This window comes from Octodon degus, unplaced genomic scaffold (assembly GCF_000260255.1).
Source record: "Octodon degus isolate 3935 unplaced genomic scaffold, OctDeg1.0 scaffold00051, whole genome shotgun sequence".
NCBI classification, from domain to species: Eukaryota; Metazoa; Chordata; class Mammalia; order Rodentia; family Octodontidae; genus Octodon; species Octodon degus.
The window spans coordinates 10,402,464-10,416,865 of NW_004524627.1; the positions used below are offsets into that span (position 1 = coordinate 10,402,464).

Sequence of the window (14,402 nt, forward strand, 5' to 3'; positions counted from 1 at the left end):
AAAAAACCACTTCAAGCTATGGGCTGGGGAGATAACTTGGTGGTCTAAGTACCTCTTGGCAAATGCAAGAACCCAGGTTCGATCCCTGGTACTGAATGCCATTTTGGCCTGGAACTGGTTGTGGTGGTGCTTGCTTGTAATCCTAATGCTGGGGAGGCTGAGACAGGGGGATCATTAGGAGTCTGAGCTGTGTAATAGACCCTGTTCTAAATAAATACATAAATAAATAAATAATTTTTAAAATATACTACAAGCTAGCAAACCTTCCTAATTATCCAAACACATGTCAGTGCTACAAATGTGTGTTTTATCCTTATTGTATTCATTACTTTTCATATTGCCTTTGTATACTGCTATATCAAAGCTCTGAAATAAAAATTTGTAATGCTGAATTTCTCATACATGGGCTTAATCTAGTTGTAGGTAGAGAAAATAAAAATAAAAATAAACCTGACAGATAGACAGATTTATTTTTCCTGTAAAGGGCTCTTTGAAGGCTGTATGATCTCTAGTGTAGCTACTCACTTTAGCCCTCATAGCCAAAGAACACAGTGACTAACCACTGAATGTGAATGTGTTCTAATAAAACTTTATTTTTGGATACTGGGGGGAAAAAAGAACTATTAGACTAAAAAATAGCAAGGGCTTTACTGGATGTGGTAGCAAGAGAATTGCAAGTTTGAGCCTACCCTGGGCCCCTTAGCAATTCAGCAAGACCCCTATCTCAGGGCAAAGGCCTTCTGTTCATTACTGGGGAAAGCAAGGATTTAGAAAAGGTAAACAACTCAATCACATAACAGGGGCTAGTTGCCATAATAAGAATACTCCACCAAATAACAATATAATATGCTTTCTTTTTTTAGACTATGTGAAACCTTCCCAAGAGAAAGTATATCTTAAGCAACTTTTTTAAAAAAAATCAACATATTTAAATAAAATCATACAATGTGTATTCGCTGACTATAATTAGGGTTGAACTCAGGACTTTTGCTTGCCAGGCAGGCACTTATGCCTCTGAGCTATATCTCCAGCCCCTTTGCTGACTATAATTAAATCAAATTAGTAATAATAAAAAACCCAGAAAATAATCTAAACACATGTGAATTAAATAATATATTTGTAAATAATTCATATATCAGTGGAGAATTCTCAAAGGAAAGAAAACATGTGGAACTGAGTGAAAGGCCAGCCTGATAGGTTAGCGAACTAAAGCACCTGCTTAGGCAGAGCACAATGACTGGGGTTTGTTCCCCTGCACGCTATGGCAACCCCGCCCCCGAGGCACACTGAGACGGCGATTGAGACTGGGCATGGTGGTGCACACCTGTAATTCCAGGGCTTGGGAGGTTGAAAACAGGAGGATCACTATGAGTCCAATCTACGTAGTGAGACCCTGCAGACCCTGTACTAAATACAAAGGAAAAAAAAAGACTGAATGAAATGAAAATACATGTCAATATATATGGAATACAACTAAAGCAGTGCTGAGAAGAAGATTTATGGCATTAAATGCTGCATTAGAAACAATGAAAGGTTTTTCAGTTCATACCATAAGAAACTAGAAAAAGAAGATTAAAATGAAAGAAAAGGAAAATAATAGAAGTCAGTGAAATAGAAAATAGAGAAAATGTATAAGAAGTAAAGCCATGCTATTATGTTGAGCTGTAGGGGACTCAAGTCAATAATTTCTGACATTGCCAGTGAGGTGGAAGACCCAATACTATTATGGACTACTGGACTCTTTTAGAATATTTTGCTAAGTTAACACACCTATAATATGCAAATAACAGAACTTAACAAAAAAGGGGGATACAGATGAATGTCCATTTTGTATCTGTGTATTCAAAATGGTTAGGATAAATATATAGTTACATTCTCTTAATGAATAGAATGATTTATTCTAATGGTGTTTGTAAATAGGATATCATGTCCACATCTTCTACAGCAATTAACCACTAGGAAAAATGTATGCACTGTGTTAATTATTGAAACTGTCCTACCAATTTGGTTTGAAACTGTCTCATTGCTCTCTGTTTTTCAATAAAATTATGGGGAAAAAAAGAAAATAGAGAAAATCAGTGAAAATGAAAGCTGGATTATTTTTTAAAAATGAATAAAAGTGATAAATTTCTAGCAAAACTGATTTCAAGTTAAAAATAAGAAGGACACAAATTGACAAGTGCAAAAATAAGGCAGAAGGTGTTACTCCAAGTCTTGCAGTTTGTAAGATGCATGCTTCTGTTCATGCTTGTAATCCAAGTTACCTGAGAGGCTAACCTGGAAGCAGTGCAAATTCCAGGCCAGCCTACACAGTTTATTGGGCCTCTGCCACAAAATAAAAAAGAACAGGGATATACCTGAGTGGAGAGCAATTGCTTAGCATTTGCAAGACCCTGAGTTAAACCCTGAATATCTAACACACACACACACACACACACACACACACACACACACAAATACACTGAACAATTTTATACTTGTACATTTGATAGTTAGAAGAAATACACTTATTTTTTGAAAACCACAGTCTCACCCAAGATGATGTAGATAATATGAATAGCTATAGTCATGAATGAAACTGAATTTATAACTTAAAATTATGTGAAAAAAATTTTAGGGATGGATATTTTCACAGAAGAAATCAATTGAATCAATCAAGAGAAAAATGAACATTTTTTATGTTTTCCAGAAATAGAAGAGGCAGAAACACATCTAAACTCACCTTATGAGTTCAGTATTGTATTGAATCTAAATCATAACAAAAAGCATAAAATAAAAGGAAAAAAGATATTTATAGACCAATAACTCTCATGAATTTATATACAAAAAATTCTTTAAAAAATTAGTGAACTAAAGCTAATGATGTATAAAAGAATTATACACCAAATTGGGAGTTATTCCTGGAAGCTAAGATCATTTCTGTGTTCAGAATTAACCAATGGTGGGGCCACGGATATAGTTCAGCAGCACAAGTACCTGCCTGGCAAATGCAAGGTCCCAAGTTCAGTTCCCAATACAAAAAGAGAAAAAAAAGAATTAAGCAATGATATATCAATAGCCTAAAGAAAAAATAATAGTATGACCATATCATTTCACACAGCAAAATTGTTTGACCATATGCAAAACAATGATGATCAAGTAGGCAAAATTCTAGGAACACCCCCCAACAAAAGAAAACATCAACCAAAATCTAATACATTATATGAACATAAATTTGACATGGACTTAAAATTTTAAAAGCCAGGATAAAACTTTCAAGATTCAGGACTAGACAAAACATTCTTAGACTTGGCACCAAAAACAAGATCCATAAATGGAAAAATTGACAAATTGTGCCTCATTAAAATAAAAATTTGCCTTATAAAAGCCAGTGTAGCCCGTGTACCCAGACCCCAGCTTCTGTACGCCCACATGCCAAGATGCCAAGAGGGAGGTCAGCTTAGCCAAAGGGGCCATGAAGGAGGAGCCCAAGAGGAGATCTGCGAGGGTGTCGGCTAACCTTGTTCCAGCTAAAGTGGAAATGAAGCCAAAAAAGGCAGCGGGAAAGGATAAATCTTCAAACAAAAAAGTGTAAGCAAAAGGGAAAAGGGGAGCCAAGGGAAAACAGGCTGAAGGAGCTAATCAAGAAACAAAGGGAGATTTACCTGCAGAAAATGGAGAAACTAAAAATGAGAAGTGCACATTTTGTTAATGTGCTGTGAAAGATAAAAAATTTGAGTATTTAGTGTATGTGATAAGAAATTGTGAATAGGTGGGACTTAAGTAACACTTTGTCAGCATTTGAAGATACTGGTACTTAATCCTCTTATAGAAAATTTGCCTCTAAATTTAAAGCTGGAAAGTCACTGGAATAACTGAAAAACAATACATGGATTTTTTTTTTTTTAGAATTTAATCTAAATCAACTTTATAATTAAATTTAGTCCCTACTCATCTTTTTGGTATTTGTGTTAAGAATTGTGCACAAAGTGAATCATGTGTACTGATCCACAACAGAACCAATAAAATCTTAAATATTGAAGGCAAAAAAAATTTAAAAAGCCAATGTAAAGAATAAAAAGAGAAAAAAGTACAAGCCAGGTATAGGTATAGTGGCACATACCTGTAATCTCTGGTACTTGGGATGGTAAGGCAGAAAAATAGTAAATTCAAATCTAGTCCAGGCAAATTAAGAAGTATATGTCTCAAAGTTTAAGAAAAACCTGAAAGTATAAATTTGTGGTAGACCACTGTTGGGTTCTATCCCGAGAGAGAGAGAGAGAGAGAGAGAGAGAGAGAGAGAGAGAGAGAGAGAGAGAGAGAGAGAGAGAGAGAGACTAAAAGAAAATATTTAAACAGTATATTCAATAAGGGGCTAATATTTAGAAAATATAAGGAATTCTCAATGCACAACATTATAAAGCTTCAGAAGACTCAGTTAAAAAATAGACAAAGTCATGAAAAGACATTTCACCAAAGAAGTAATTTTTTTTTTTTTTTTCAGTACTGGGGATTGAACTCAGGGCCTTGCACTTGCCAGGAAAGTGCTCATTCTACTGAGCTACCTCCCCAGCCCAGAAGTAATTTAAGTAAGCATCTGAAAAGATATTCAATATCACTTGCCACTGGGGTGTTGAAATCAATCACTGAACTACATCCTCAGTCCTATGTAACATTTTTTAAACAATAGAACTTAGAAATGGAAAATAGTAGTGGTTAGTAGTTGACAGTGGGTAAAGTTGGAGGACAGGAGAAGTAAGTGTTGTCATAAAAGGGAAACAGCGAGAGTTTCTTGTGGTAATGAAATGTGTTGTGTTAACAGAGGCTATGGATACATGAACTTAGTTGTATAGTTTTAAATGCACACACACAAATGTTTCTATGTTGCAGTGGGAAAGTGTGAGTAAAACATGTAGATAGTATTGGTATCAATATTCTGGTTATGACTAAGCTACTGCACTGCAGATGGAAATTTGTAACAGTTGTTTCATGTTGGGAGTGCCTGTCATTGTGGTATTCTGAATATGGGCGGCTTGTCATGACATGCCAGTTACTGCTAAGATGTCTCTCGGATAGATGGATGTTCAAGAAGAAGGGGGTGGTGAATGAAAGCAAGAGACAGGAAAAGGAATATTGTGGGACTGTCCTGCTTCAAAGTTGTAGATGGTGAGATTTTTGGACTTATGTGCAAACATGAGAAGCATAGAATTCTTTATCCTATTTTTAAAAATATAATCTAATTTTTAAATGTTTTTTTATCATATTACGTAGGGACTTAAAGTTCAACATATCAATACTTGATGAAAAATACCTGTTCCTTATTATGCCTAAGATGTTTGAAATGCAGTGAGATAGTGAGGTTAAGATTGATAGCTCAAATCGTTTGATAATAACAATAAGCTTTTCTTCTGGATGGTTAACAACCTAAGTTTGCAGACCAAAATTAGAGAAAAAGGAGGGCTACAAGGAAAGCCAACATTTTGGCCCTAGCCTTCTAAGGTCAATTAAGACTCAGGACATATGAGAACTTGTACTGTAACATCATGTACCTCAGTAGTGTCCCAAATTTTCTGATCAAGAAGATTATGGGGCCAAAGAGGAAAGTGATTGATGACATAGAGTGGGCCTAAGGAGAGTCACATGGGGAGAAGACACTCTCTCAGACTTTCACAGAGAGCACATTGGCCAAGCAATGGCCGTGACTCATCCACATGGCTGACACTGACAAAGGTTCTACAATCTGAGGTACAGGATCTCAGGACAAATCCTGAGGGCATTTCACTGACCTTCTCAGACCAAAAAGCTACAACTGTTGTTGCATAGGTCTTGCTTTACCTTGGTCTTAACCATCCAGTAGAAAAGTATGAAGACGAAATATAAGAAATAAAGCCATGCTGTTAAGTTGAGCTGTGGGGGACTCAGGTCAATAATTTCTGACATTGCCAGTTAAACAGAAGACCCAATGCTATTATGGGCTACTGGACTCTTTTAGAATATTTTGCTGAGTTTACACACCTATAATATTCAATAACGGAACTTAGAAAAAATGGGGTATACCGATGAATGTCCATTTTGTATCTGTGTATTCAAAGAGGTTGGGATAGATATATAGTTGCATTCTCTTAATGAATAGAATGATTTGTTCTAATGGTGTTTGTAAATAGGATCACAAGTCCGCATCTTGTACAGCAATTAACCACTAAGAAGAATATATGCAGTGTATTATTTGTTGAAACTGTACTTCTGATTTGATTTGAAACTGTCTCATTGCTGTTTATCAATAAAACTTTAAAAAATATTCTGGTTATGATATTACACCATAGTTTTGCAAAATGGGAGAAACTAGTAGAAAGTTTTCTCCTTATTTTTGCTTACAAATACATGTAAATTTAAAACTATTATAGTAAAAATTTTCTTTAAAATGTTTTATTAAACATATATGTTCTCTTTATTACTACTTTTAAAAGTGCATTTAGTACAGAGTCTCACTACACAGATTAGATTTGTTTTCAGCCTTCCAAAAGCTGGGATTACAGGCACATGCCACTATGCCCAGTCTCTATATATTCTCTTAACATTCTTTTTCATATCCTTTACCTGATTTCTTGCTTATAATGACAAAACGAATTTATTTTGTGGATTTTTTCAGAAAATAAAATAGTAAGAGTAAATGCTCCCAACTAACCATTTTTGGTTCCATTGTTTTGTCAGCTGAGTCAGTCATATTAAGAATCATTATCTTTAATTAAGGAGTAGAGGATGGAAGAAAGCACTGCTTTAAATATGGCCAGGCAGTATTTTTGATGATGATGTGGTTAAGGCCTTTGTTCTTAGAATTTATATTGTGCCTGGCATCACAGAATTGAAGGCACATTTCTCTCCAAGTCTATCTGTTTTATCTCTCTACTGCTGCAAAAAATTGTTCTCCACAGTGCATTCATAATAAGTGATGATTACTATTATTAATACTAATAGCCCCAACAACATTATACAGTATAATGGCTCTGCTGATTATAGTGAGAAATTTGATAAATCTTATTTTCCTTTGCTCATCCTGAAATTTCTTCTTGCTCAATATCATCTTATTATTTCTCCCTTAAAATGTCCTGCCTGTTACTTCCCCTATAATTATAGGATCTCTGAGCAAGGTGTTTTCATTTTGGTTTTCTCTTCACTGCCTAGAGCATAGCAGACACGCTCTAAATGCTGTTTCACTTTTTATGTTGACATCTTCAAGTGTAGACAGCTGGCTGGATTCACAAGGTGGGGCAACCATTGTATCAGCCAGGATTAATTTGACACTTTCCTTCAAGCTCATTATAATATTGGCTTTTCTCCAAACATATTGAATTTTGAAAGATTAATGCTGATAATCTTCATTCCCCCACAATTTTAAAAATCCAGCTGAAATAGTCATTTTTTGTAATTCCATTCTTTGCAGTAATATTTCATTTAAAAATACTTAAATGATACATTTAAGTATTGTCATGATACGTTGATATTTGCCAATTAGATGTTGAGAGTACTATTTTCATTTTTATTACAGTGTAATGAAGACTTACACCAAGATAGCATCTGAACTCATACATTTACAACTGGAGCAGGGAAATGAAGTGCCCATTAGAAAGATAAGTAAGCAGCAATTGCACCATTTACTACTCTGATGATTTTGAAAAAGGAAGTGACGGAGACAAAAATAACTTAAAGAACTTGTAGGAAATATATCTAAATTACAATATAGGTTAAATAAAGTAGTTAGGAAGGACCAAAACTACAGGGGCCTTCTGAGCAGTAAGCTTGGTGAAAGTATCTAGCAAGTACTCATGAAAAAGGACTCACAGTCAAAAAGTACACACAAACCTATAATGATAAGGCAGAAAGCAAATCCAGTGCAAACAGAGTTTACGTAGACCAGTATCTTCACACTAAATACCACCTATGTAGAAAAATCCATGCTGACTTGAGAGATTTAGCACCTTATCTGCAGGAAACACCACTGTCTTAGGGAAACTCTGGGAGGGTGGGGAAGGAGAGGGAGAAGGAAGAGAGGGAAAGGGGAAGGGGAGGGAGAGGGAGATGGAGAAAGAGAGAGATAGACAGACAGAGACAGAGAGATAGAGACAGAGACAGAAAGAGACAGAGAGACACAGAAAAATCTGGAAAGAGACTGTGAAAACTGGATCTGAGCCACAGAGGTGCTTACTCATGCAAAGTAAGGCTTTGTGTTTGGACAGCCTGGGAAATTTCACCTCTGGGTTTGTGTTCTGCTACTAATCAATCTTTGGACCCAAAAGTGTTGGCCCAAACTTGGTACCATTTTTTTTTTTCAGACCAACTAGTTAAATGCCTAAGGTTAGATAAAGTATGGGGGAAAAACCAAATGGTTCCCTACCTGGAGGATAATAGTAATGTAATGTGGGGTGAGGTGGGCAAGGGTAATAAAATGCAGTAGGTACAGCTTGAGACTTGGCATGGAAGATGTGCAGTTATTATTGCTCTCTAAAATACTGGAGATGTCAGTGTCCCTGGGGCTAGGGCTGACAGGTCTCCAAGGCTGAAATAAGGAACTTAACCTTACTCTTTTAAAATAAATTTTCAGATTTGCTGACTCCCACCTCAGAAAAAGAATATCAGGATGGGTCAGAAAGAGGCATGAGTAGGCAGAGATTGTAGGATGCACTCAGGAATGGAGCACGGGTGCTCAAAGAAGTGAGATGTGTTGCAAGGTGGAGCAGGGTTCACGTAAGAAGTATCTTTAAGATGGGTGATCTGGGATATGCACTCTCATTGCCCATTGGGTTATGATGCAAGCTGCCTCTGTGTTTGAAGTTGAGGTGTGCTGCCCATCAATGTGCTGCTTCCTTGGGGGTGGAGGAAGCACAGTTTACAGGTGAAACAATTTACAGATGAAAAGGATAGTTCTAGTGGCCAGATTTTCTGTAAAAGGACCTGTAGGAAGTTTTGTTTTGAGTGAGTTTCCAAGAAATGTTTGAATAACGTTTGTGTTTTGAAGCTGCAATTCATCTTAATTTTAAAATCTCAATTTCCCTTGTCTCTGCTCTACCTACTTTTTATTTCTTCTCTCCCATCTCACTAGTAAATGCCATTTTCCATAGAATAATAGGCTTCTTCAACCACAGTGATGTCTTTGCCTTGAACTCCTTCTATTAAATTTCCTTTCTAGTGGTATCTTCACTCATAATTATTGCATCCAAGAGCAACTGACAGAGAACATTTTATTCCAAGAAATACTAGACTGTTTCTTCTGCTCATCAAAATGGTTTTAAATGCAATCTGTTCTTCACTGAAACTGGAAAATGAGTTTAAATGTACCCAGTAGCTAAATGTCTCCAGAGAACTGTACTTAAGAGGCAGAGCCAATGCTTTTTGTCCAGGTCACTTTACTACAATTTTTTTCCTAAGAGATGCATATAATACCCAATACTACAATTATAATAGACTCACCATAATTAACAAATATGTTTCTTGTCCAAGTATCAAAAAAATACATCAATGGTCTAATGAGAAAACATTTGTGGTTTTTTGTTTTGGCCTCCAGCTAACTACTAACTCTAGATGAGTCACAAGACCTCCCTGGCTTTCAATTTCCGTGTTATAAACTAAAGGGATTGGGCCAGTTACCTCCAAAGTCCCTGCCTGTTTTATAGAGGATAAAGGGAAAGTAATTTTCCCCCTTGCTATTCTATAAAGCTTCCAATTATCAATTCCATTCTCCAGGTTGCTTTGTTTCCAAACCTGAATTGCTTTAATTGTGTAACTGTAATATCACAAGTAAATTTAAGTGTTTGAACTGTAAGGGTTGGTGGCCAAAGGATCCTTAAGCCACATAAACTTTCATTCATTGGTCAATAAAACCTCCTTGTCTCTGTTTCATCAACTATCAATTCATCCTGTTTATATTGGCCCTGATATGCTTTTAATAAGTTGTGTGAGTCACCAGGAAGTCAGAGCAATAGATTCTGTTAGCATTTTAGACCGCTTGTTGAGAAAAATATGTAAGGCAGGACACATAAGGGCTAAATAGGATCTAGAAAAGAAACTAAATTGAAGTTGCAATGGCAATGGCAGAAAGACACATGTTGTCAGGGTCTCTGTCTCTCTGTCTCTGTCTCTGTCTCTCTGTCTCTCTCTCTGTCTCTCTCTCTGTCTCTCTGTCTGTCTCTCTGTCTGTCTCTCTGTCTGTCTCTCTGTCTGTCTCTCTCTCTCTCTCTCTCTCTCTCTCTCTCTCTCTCTCTCTCTCTCGTTCTTGTTGTAAAAATAAAGATTGATAGATAAATGCTATCCCTTTTCTGAATTGGCCATAAAGACTCACAAAAAGAACATTCAGCAAAGGAGAAGTGATGATGCTAAAAAGGCATAGCAAATAAAGGAGGATGTTTATTCCAGTTTTAAAAAGATCATCTTTCCTTGTCTTTGTTTTACTTCCTCTTTGAGTTGCTGACCTGCTCTATTATGACAATGATAAGAGGCACTTGGAGAGGCTTTATAAATACTGACTCTGCAGCTTGCCTTATCAGTAACTTTACCCTAGAGTCTTATTTAGGCATCAGAAAAAGAAAACAAGTTGCAATGCAGTTTGTCATAGGAGTGGTTACTATGAGAGCAAAAGGGAATCTAAAAAACTCACTTAGCTAGAAGTAGGAATGTAGTTGAAAGAAGCAAGTTTATCACAGCTCAAACTGTTGCGATCACTTGCTATTTTGTTTTTTTTTTAAATGAAGTTAATACCAGCATTATGGCAAGGCAGATAATTGCTAAGAATGAAATGGTTGATATAAGATTGATATAAGAAAAATATAACTCCTGACCTGCTCGATGTCAGATGTGCTGAGCTCATGTACCCAAGTCTTGAAGAATGAATTTCTTTTTCTTTTTTTTTTTTTTTCAGTCTTTGTGTAAAATTTATTAAATGTCTCCACACAGCAGTATTTTCAGATACTGCTGCCAGGAGCAACCTGTTAGGCAGTAGGGACCGGCTGGGGCATGGCAGGCGGCTCTGGTTTCCCACCCTTCTGCTCCGAGATGGGAGTGGTGGGCAGGATCTCATCTTTGGGTTCCACAATGCTCACATGGTCAGGAAGACGCTTCTTGGGGCCAATCTTACCACTTGGATCCCAGGGCAGCATGATCTTTACTTTGATACCCAGCACACCCTGTCTGAGTAGCACGTGCCGCACAGCAGTGTCAACATAGTAATTGACAGGGTCCCCACTGTGGATCATCAGGCCATCCACAAACTTCATGGACTTAGCCCGCTGTCCGCGGAGTTTCCCAGACACCACGACCTCACAGCCCTTGGCTCTGCTCTCCATGATGAACCGCAGCACACCATAGCAGGCCCTCCGCACAGCAAGCCCTCCTAGGAGTTTGAGATTCCGCCTGGGCAATGGCACAGAGACCTCTCGTTGCCACCTTTTCAGCATAAAGCTCTACACTGCCCTCAGGGAAGCCAAACCTCTTCTGCATGACAGCAGTTAACTCACGGATCCTCCGGCCCTTCTCACCAAGAACATTCTGTGTCCTGGTGGCTAAAATGATGATTTCTGTTCTGGTGGGTGTAACTCTGACTTCAATGCCAGAGTAGCCATCTTCAGCCAGCTCCCTAGTGAGGAACTCATTCAGTTCAGCTTTGAAGATGCCGTCAGCGACAAACTTCCTCTTCTTAGAGATCTGTACCGCCATCTTTCCACTGCGCGCCTCCGAAGGGAAAGAAGAATGAATTTCAAAGGACAGAATATGTAGAAAAGGTTTAGTACTTAAGAGAAAGTTCCTGAGATACAGGAGGTGTCATGAATGTGTGGCAATCGAGACCGTTTGTCAGGAGTAATTTATTCAGCAAAATCAAGGCATTGTTACAACTTATGTCAAACTACAATCAATTAACAGGGTGACAAGTATAACCACTGAGCTAATATTTTTTAAGTAATTTTATTGAGAAACAAATAGCAATGAGACAGTTTCAAAACTAATTACTAGCAGTTTCAATAATACATTGCATCTTGTCACTGTACAAGATGCAGACATGATATCCTGTCCACAAACACTATTAGAAAAAATCTCTCTATTCATTGAATTAAGAGAATGCTGCTGTATACCTATCCTAAGTATTTTGAATTTACAGATACAAAATGGTTGTTCATTTGTATCCCCCTTTTTTGTTTAGTTTTGTCAGAGAAGGGTATTCCATTGTCATTTAAATATTGTAGGTATGTGAATTCAGCAATATATTCCAATATAGTCCAGTAGTCCATAATAGTAGTGGGTTTTCTGTAAGACTGGTAATGTCAGAAGTTGTTGACTTGAGCCTTTTACAGCTCAGCATATTAATATGGCTTTACTTTTCATACTTTGTTTTTACACTTTTCTGCTGGATGGTTAAGACCAAGATAAAGCAAGACCTATGTAACAAGAAATGTAACTTTTGTATCTGGTAAGGTCAGTCAAATCCCCTCAAGATTTATCCAGAAACCCTGTACCACAGTTTGTAGATCCTTTGTGAGTGTCAGCCCTGTGGATGAGTCATGGCCACTGCTTGACCAATTTGCTTTCTGTGAAAGCCTGAGAGAATGTTTTCTCTCCATGTGACTTCACTGAGCTAATATTGATCCAATAGGGAAGTGAGTCACATAGCAAGGATACATGGAAAGAACAAAGGTATTTTGGGGAAGGGAGGGAAAGATGGGTCCATATGTTCTTGTCACCCACCTTTGCTTCTGATGCCCATCTGGGCCCACTAGGCCTGGGGGTGCTACTTACAGTATAACCTCAAGTTTCTGCTTATATTGCAGGCATGGCTACTGCGTCTCTACCTTGAGGCCTGGCTCTCTTTAGATTTTCTTCTAGCCGTAATTCTGGTGTCTCTATTTTTTTCTACCCAACTTCCTTGAGGGCCCAATCTCTCTCTCTGACTATATATTAAGATATATTAAGGTACCTATGATAAAATCACTGATACAACTTCAGGCCATATAACCCAAGAGATTATGCGACTTGTACAATATTATTCATGTGCATTAGGTTATTACAGTCAGGGATGATTTTATCCCCTACGTGATAAGTGGCAATGTCTGGATACAGTTTTTTTTTGGATACATTTTTTATTGTTGCAGCTTGAGAGGCTCTTGTGGAACATTAACTTCATAATATTGTAACAAAATACCCAAGATAATCAACTCAAAAAGAGGAGTCATCTTAGCTTATAGTTTTGGGCTGATGGAGAAATAGTACATCATGACAAGAACATAGAGTGGAGAAATCCTACTCATGTCATGCAGTATGTCATAGCAGGAAACAAAAGAAGAGAAAACAGCAGCGTCCTACAACTCATAGCCCCCTTTGAAAACCTATATCCTCCAATGGTCTAAAGCCTTCCAATGTCCCCACCTGCTAGAGGCTCCACCACGTCTCAGTGGACCAAGCTGAGGACCAAACCCTTAACACATGGGACTCTGGAGGGCATTCCAAATCCACATGATACTATTGACATCCTGTGGGTAGAAATTAGGGATGCTGCTGAATGTCTTACAATCATAGGAGAGTTTGCCTAATAGAATTGTCCAATCCAAATTGTTAATTATGTTAAGTCTGGGAAACTTGATAAGCATTAAATGGATAATTAGGCATGGCTTGATGACTTCTGGAGTGTGTCTCTTCAGGGAATGAACAAATCTGTTCTTAGAGAATTAAAGTTTTAAAAAATAGGCAAGGCCTCTAATACCCAGGCCTGGCTGAGATGGGGCTACTGGCTATCAGTTAAAGTACTCAATCTGATGTGCATGGCCAAAGGCCAACAGGCTGGCACCTGAGTAGCAAAATCTTTGCATTATGTCACCTACCTCAGGTAAAATGTAAGAAACTCCTGTATTACCAGTTTTTCCAAGAGGAAGTCTCCAGGCTCATGCTCATATCAACCTACAGAAAACTGGCTCTCATCAAGTTAGAAAAGGTACAAGCCAGAAAATATCCTAGTGATAAATAGTCTACACATGAGCAACATGATCAGTGAGTGCAGGGAGGGGAAAAAATATGTGTCTCTGCATGTGCCCTGGATGAGGCAGACAGGATAGGAATGCCCTCCCTGGAGAACTACAATCTGGGAACTCTGCAAGCCATCAGACTTTTTCTTCTGTAGCCTTCATGTAGCATTCAATCTCTCAGTGCTGAGTTTTATATGTCTCATTTGTGTCTACCACAATGGATCAAAATGTTCTCTGCATAGGTGGATTCCTAGGGTTCTGAGGAGTTACTATAAATAACTATCACAATTTTGTCAAAGAAATTCTAGACTTCTGTGCCCCAGGGTCTGGGATACACAAGTCATAGGCCCATTGTAGTTACAAGGCTTTAAAAATGAGGGAAACTTAGTGGGGTGTGGTGGCTTATGCCTGTCATAGCAACACCCA

General features: G+C 37.7%; 1 pseudogene; it reads right to left on the reverse strand.

Moving 5' to 3' along the window:
* Positions 1–10,957: 10,957 nt before the first annotated feature.
* Positions 10,958–11,707, reverse strand: LOC101569460 (annotated as a pseudogene).
* Positions 11,708–14,402: the final 2,695 nt, after the last annotated feature.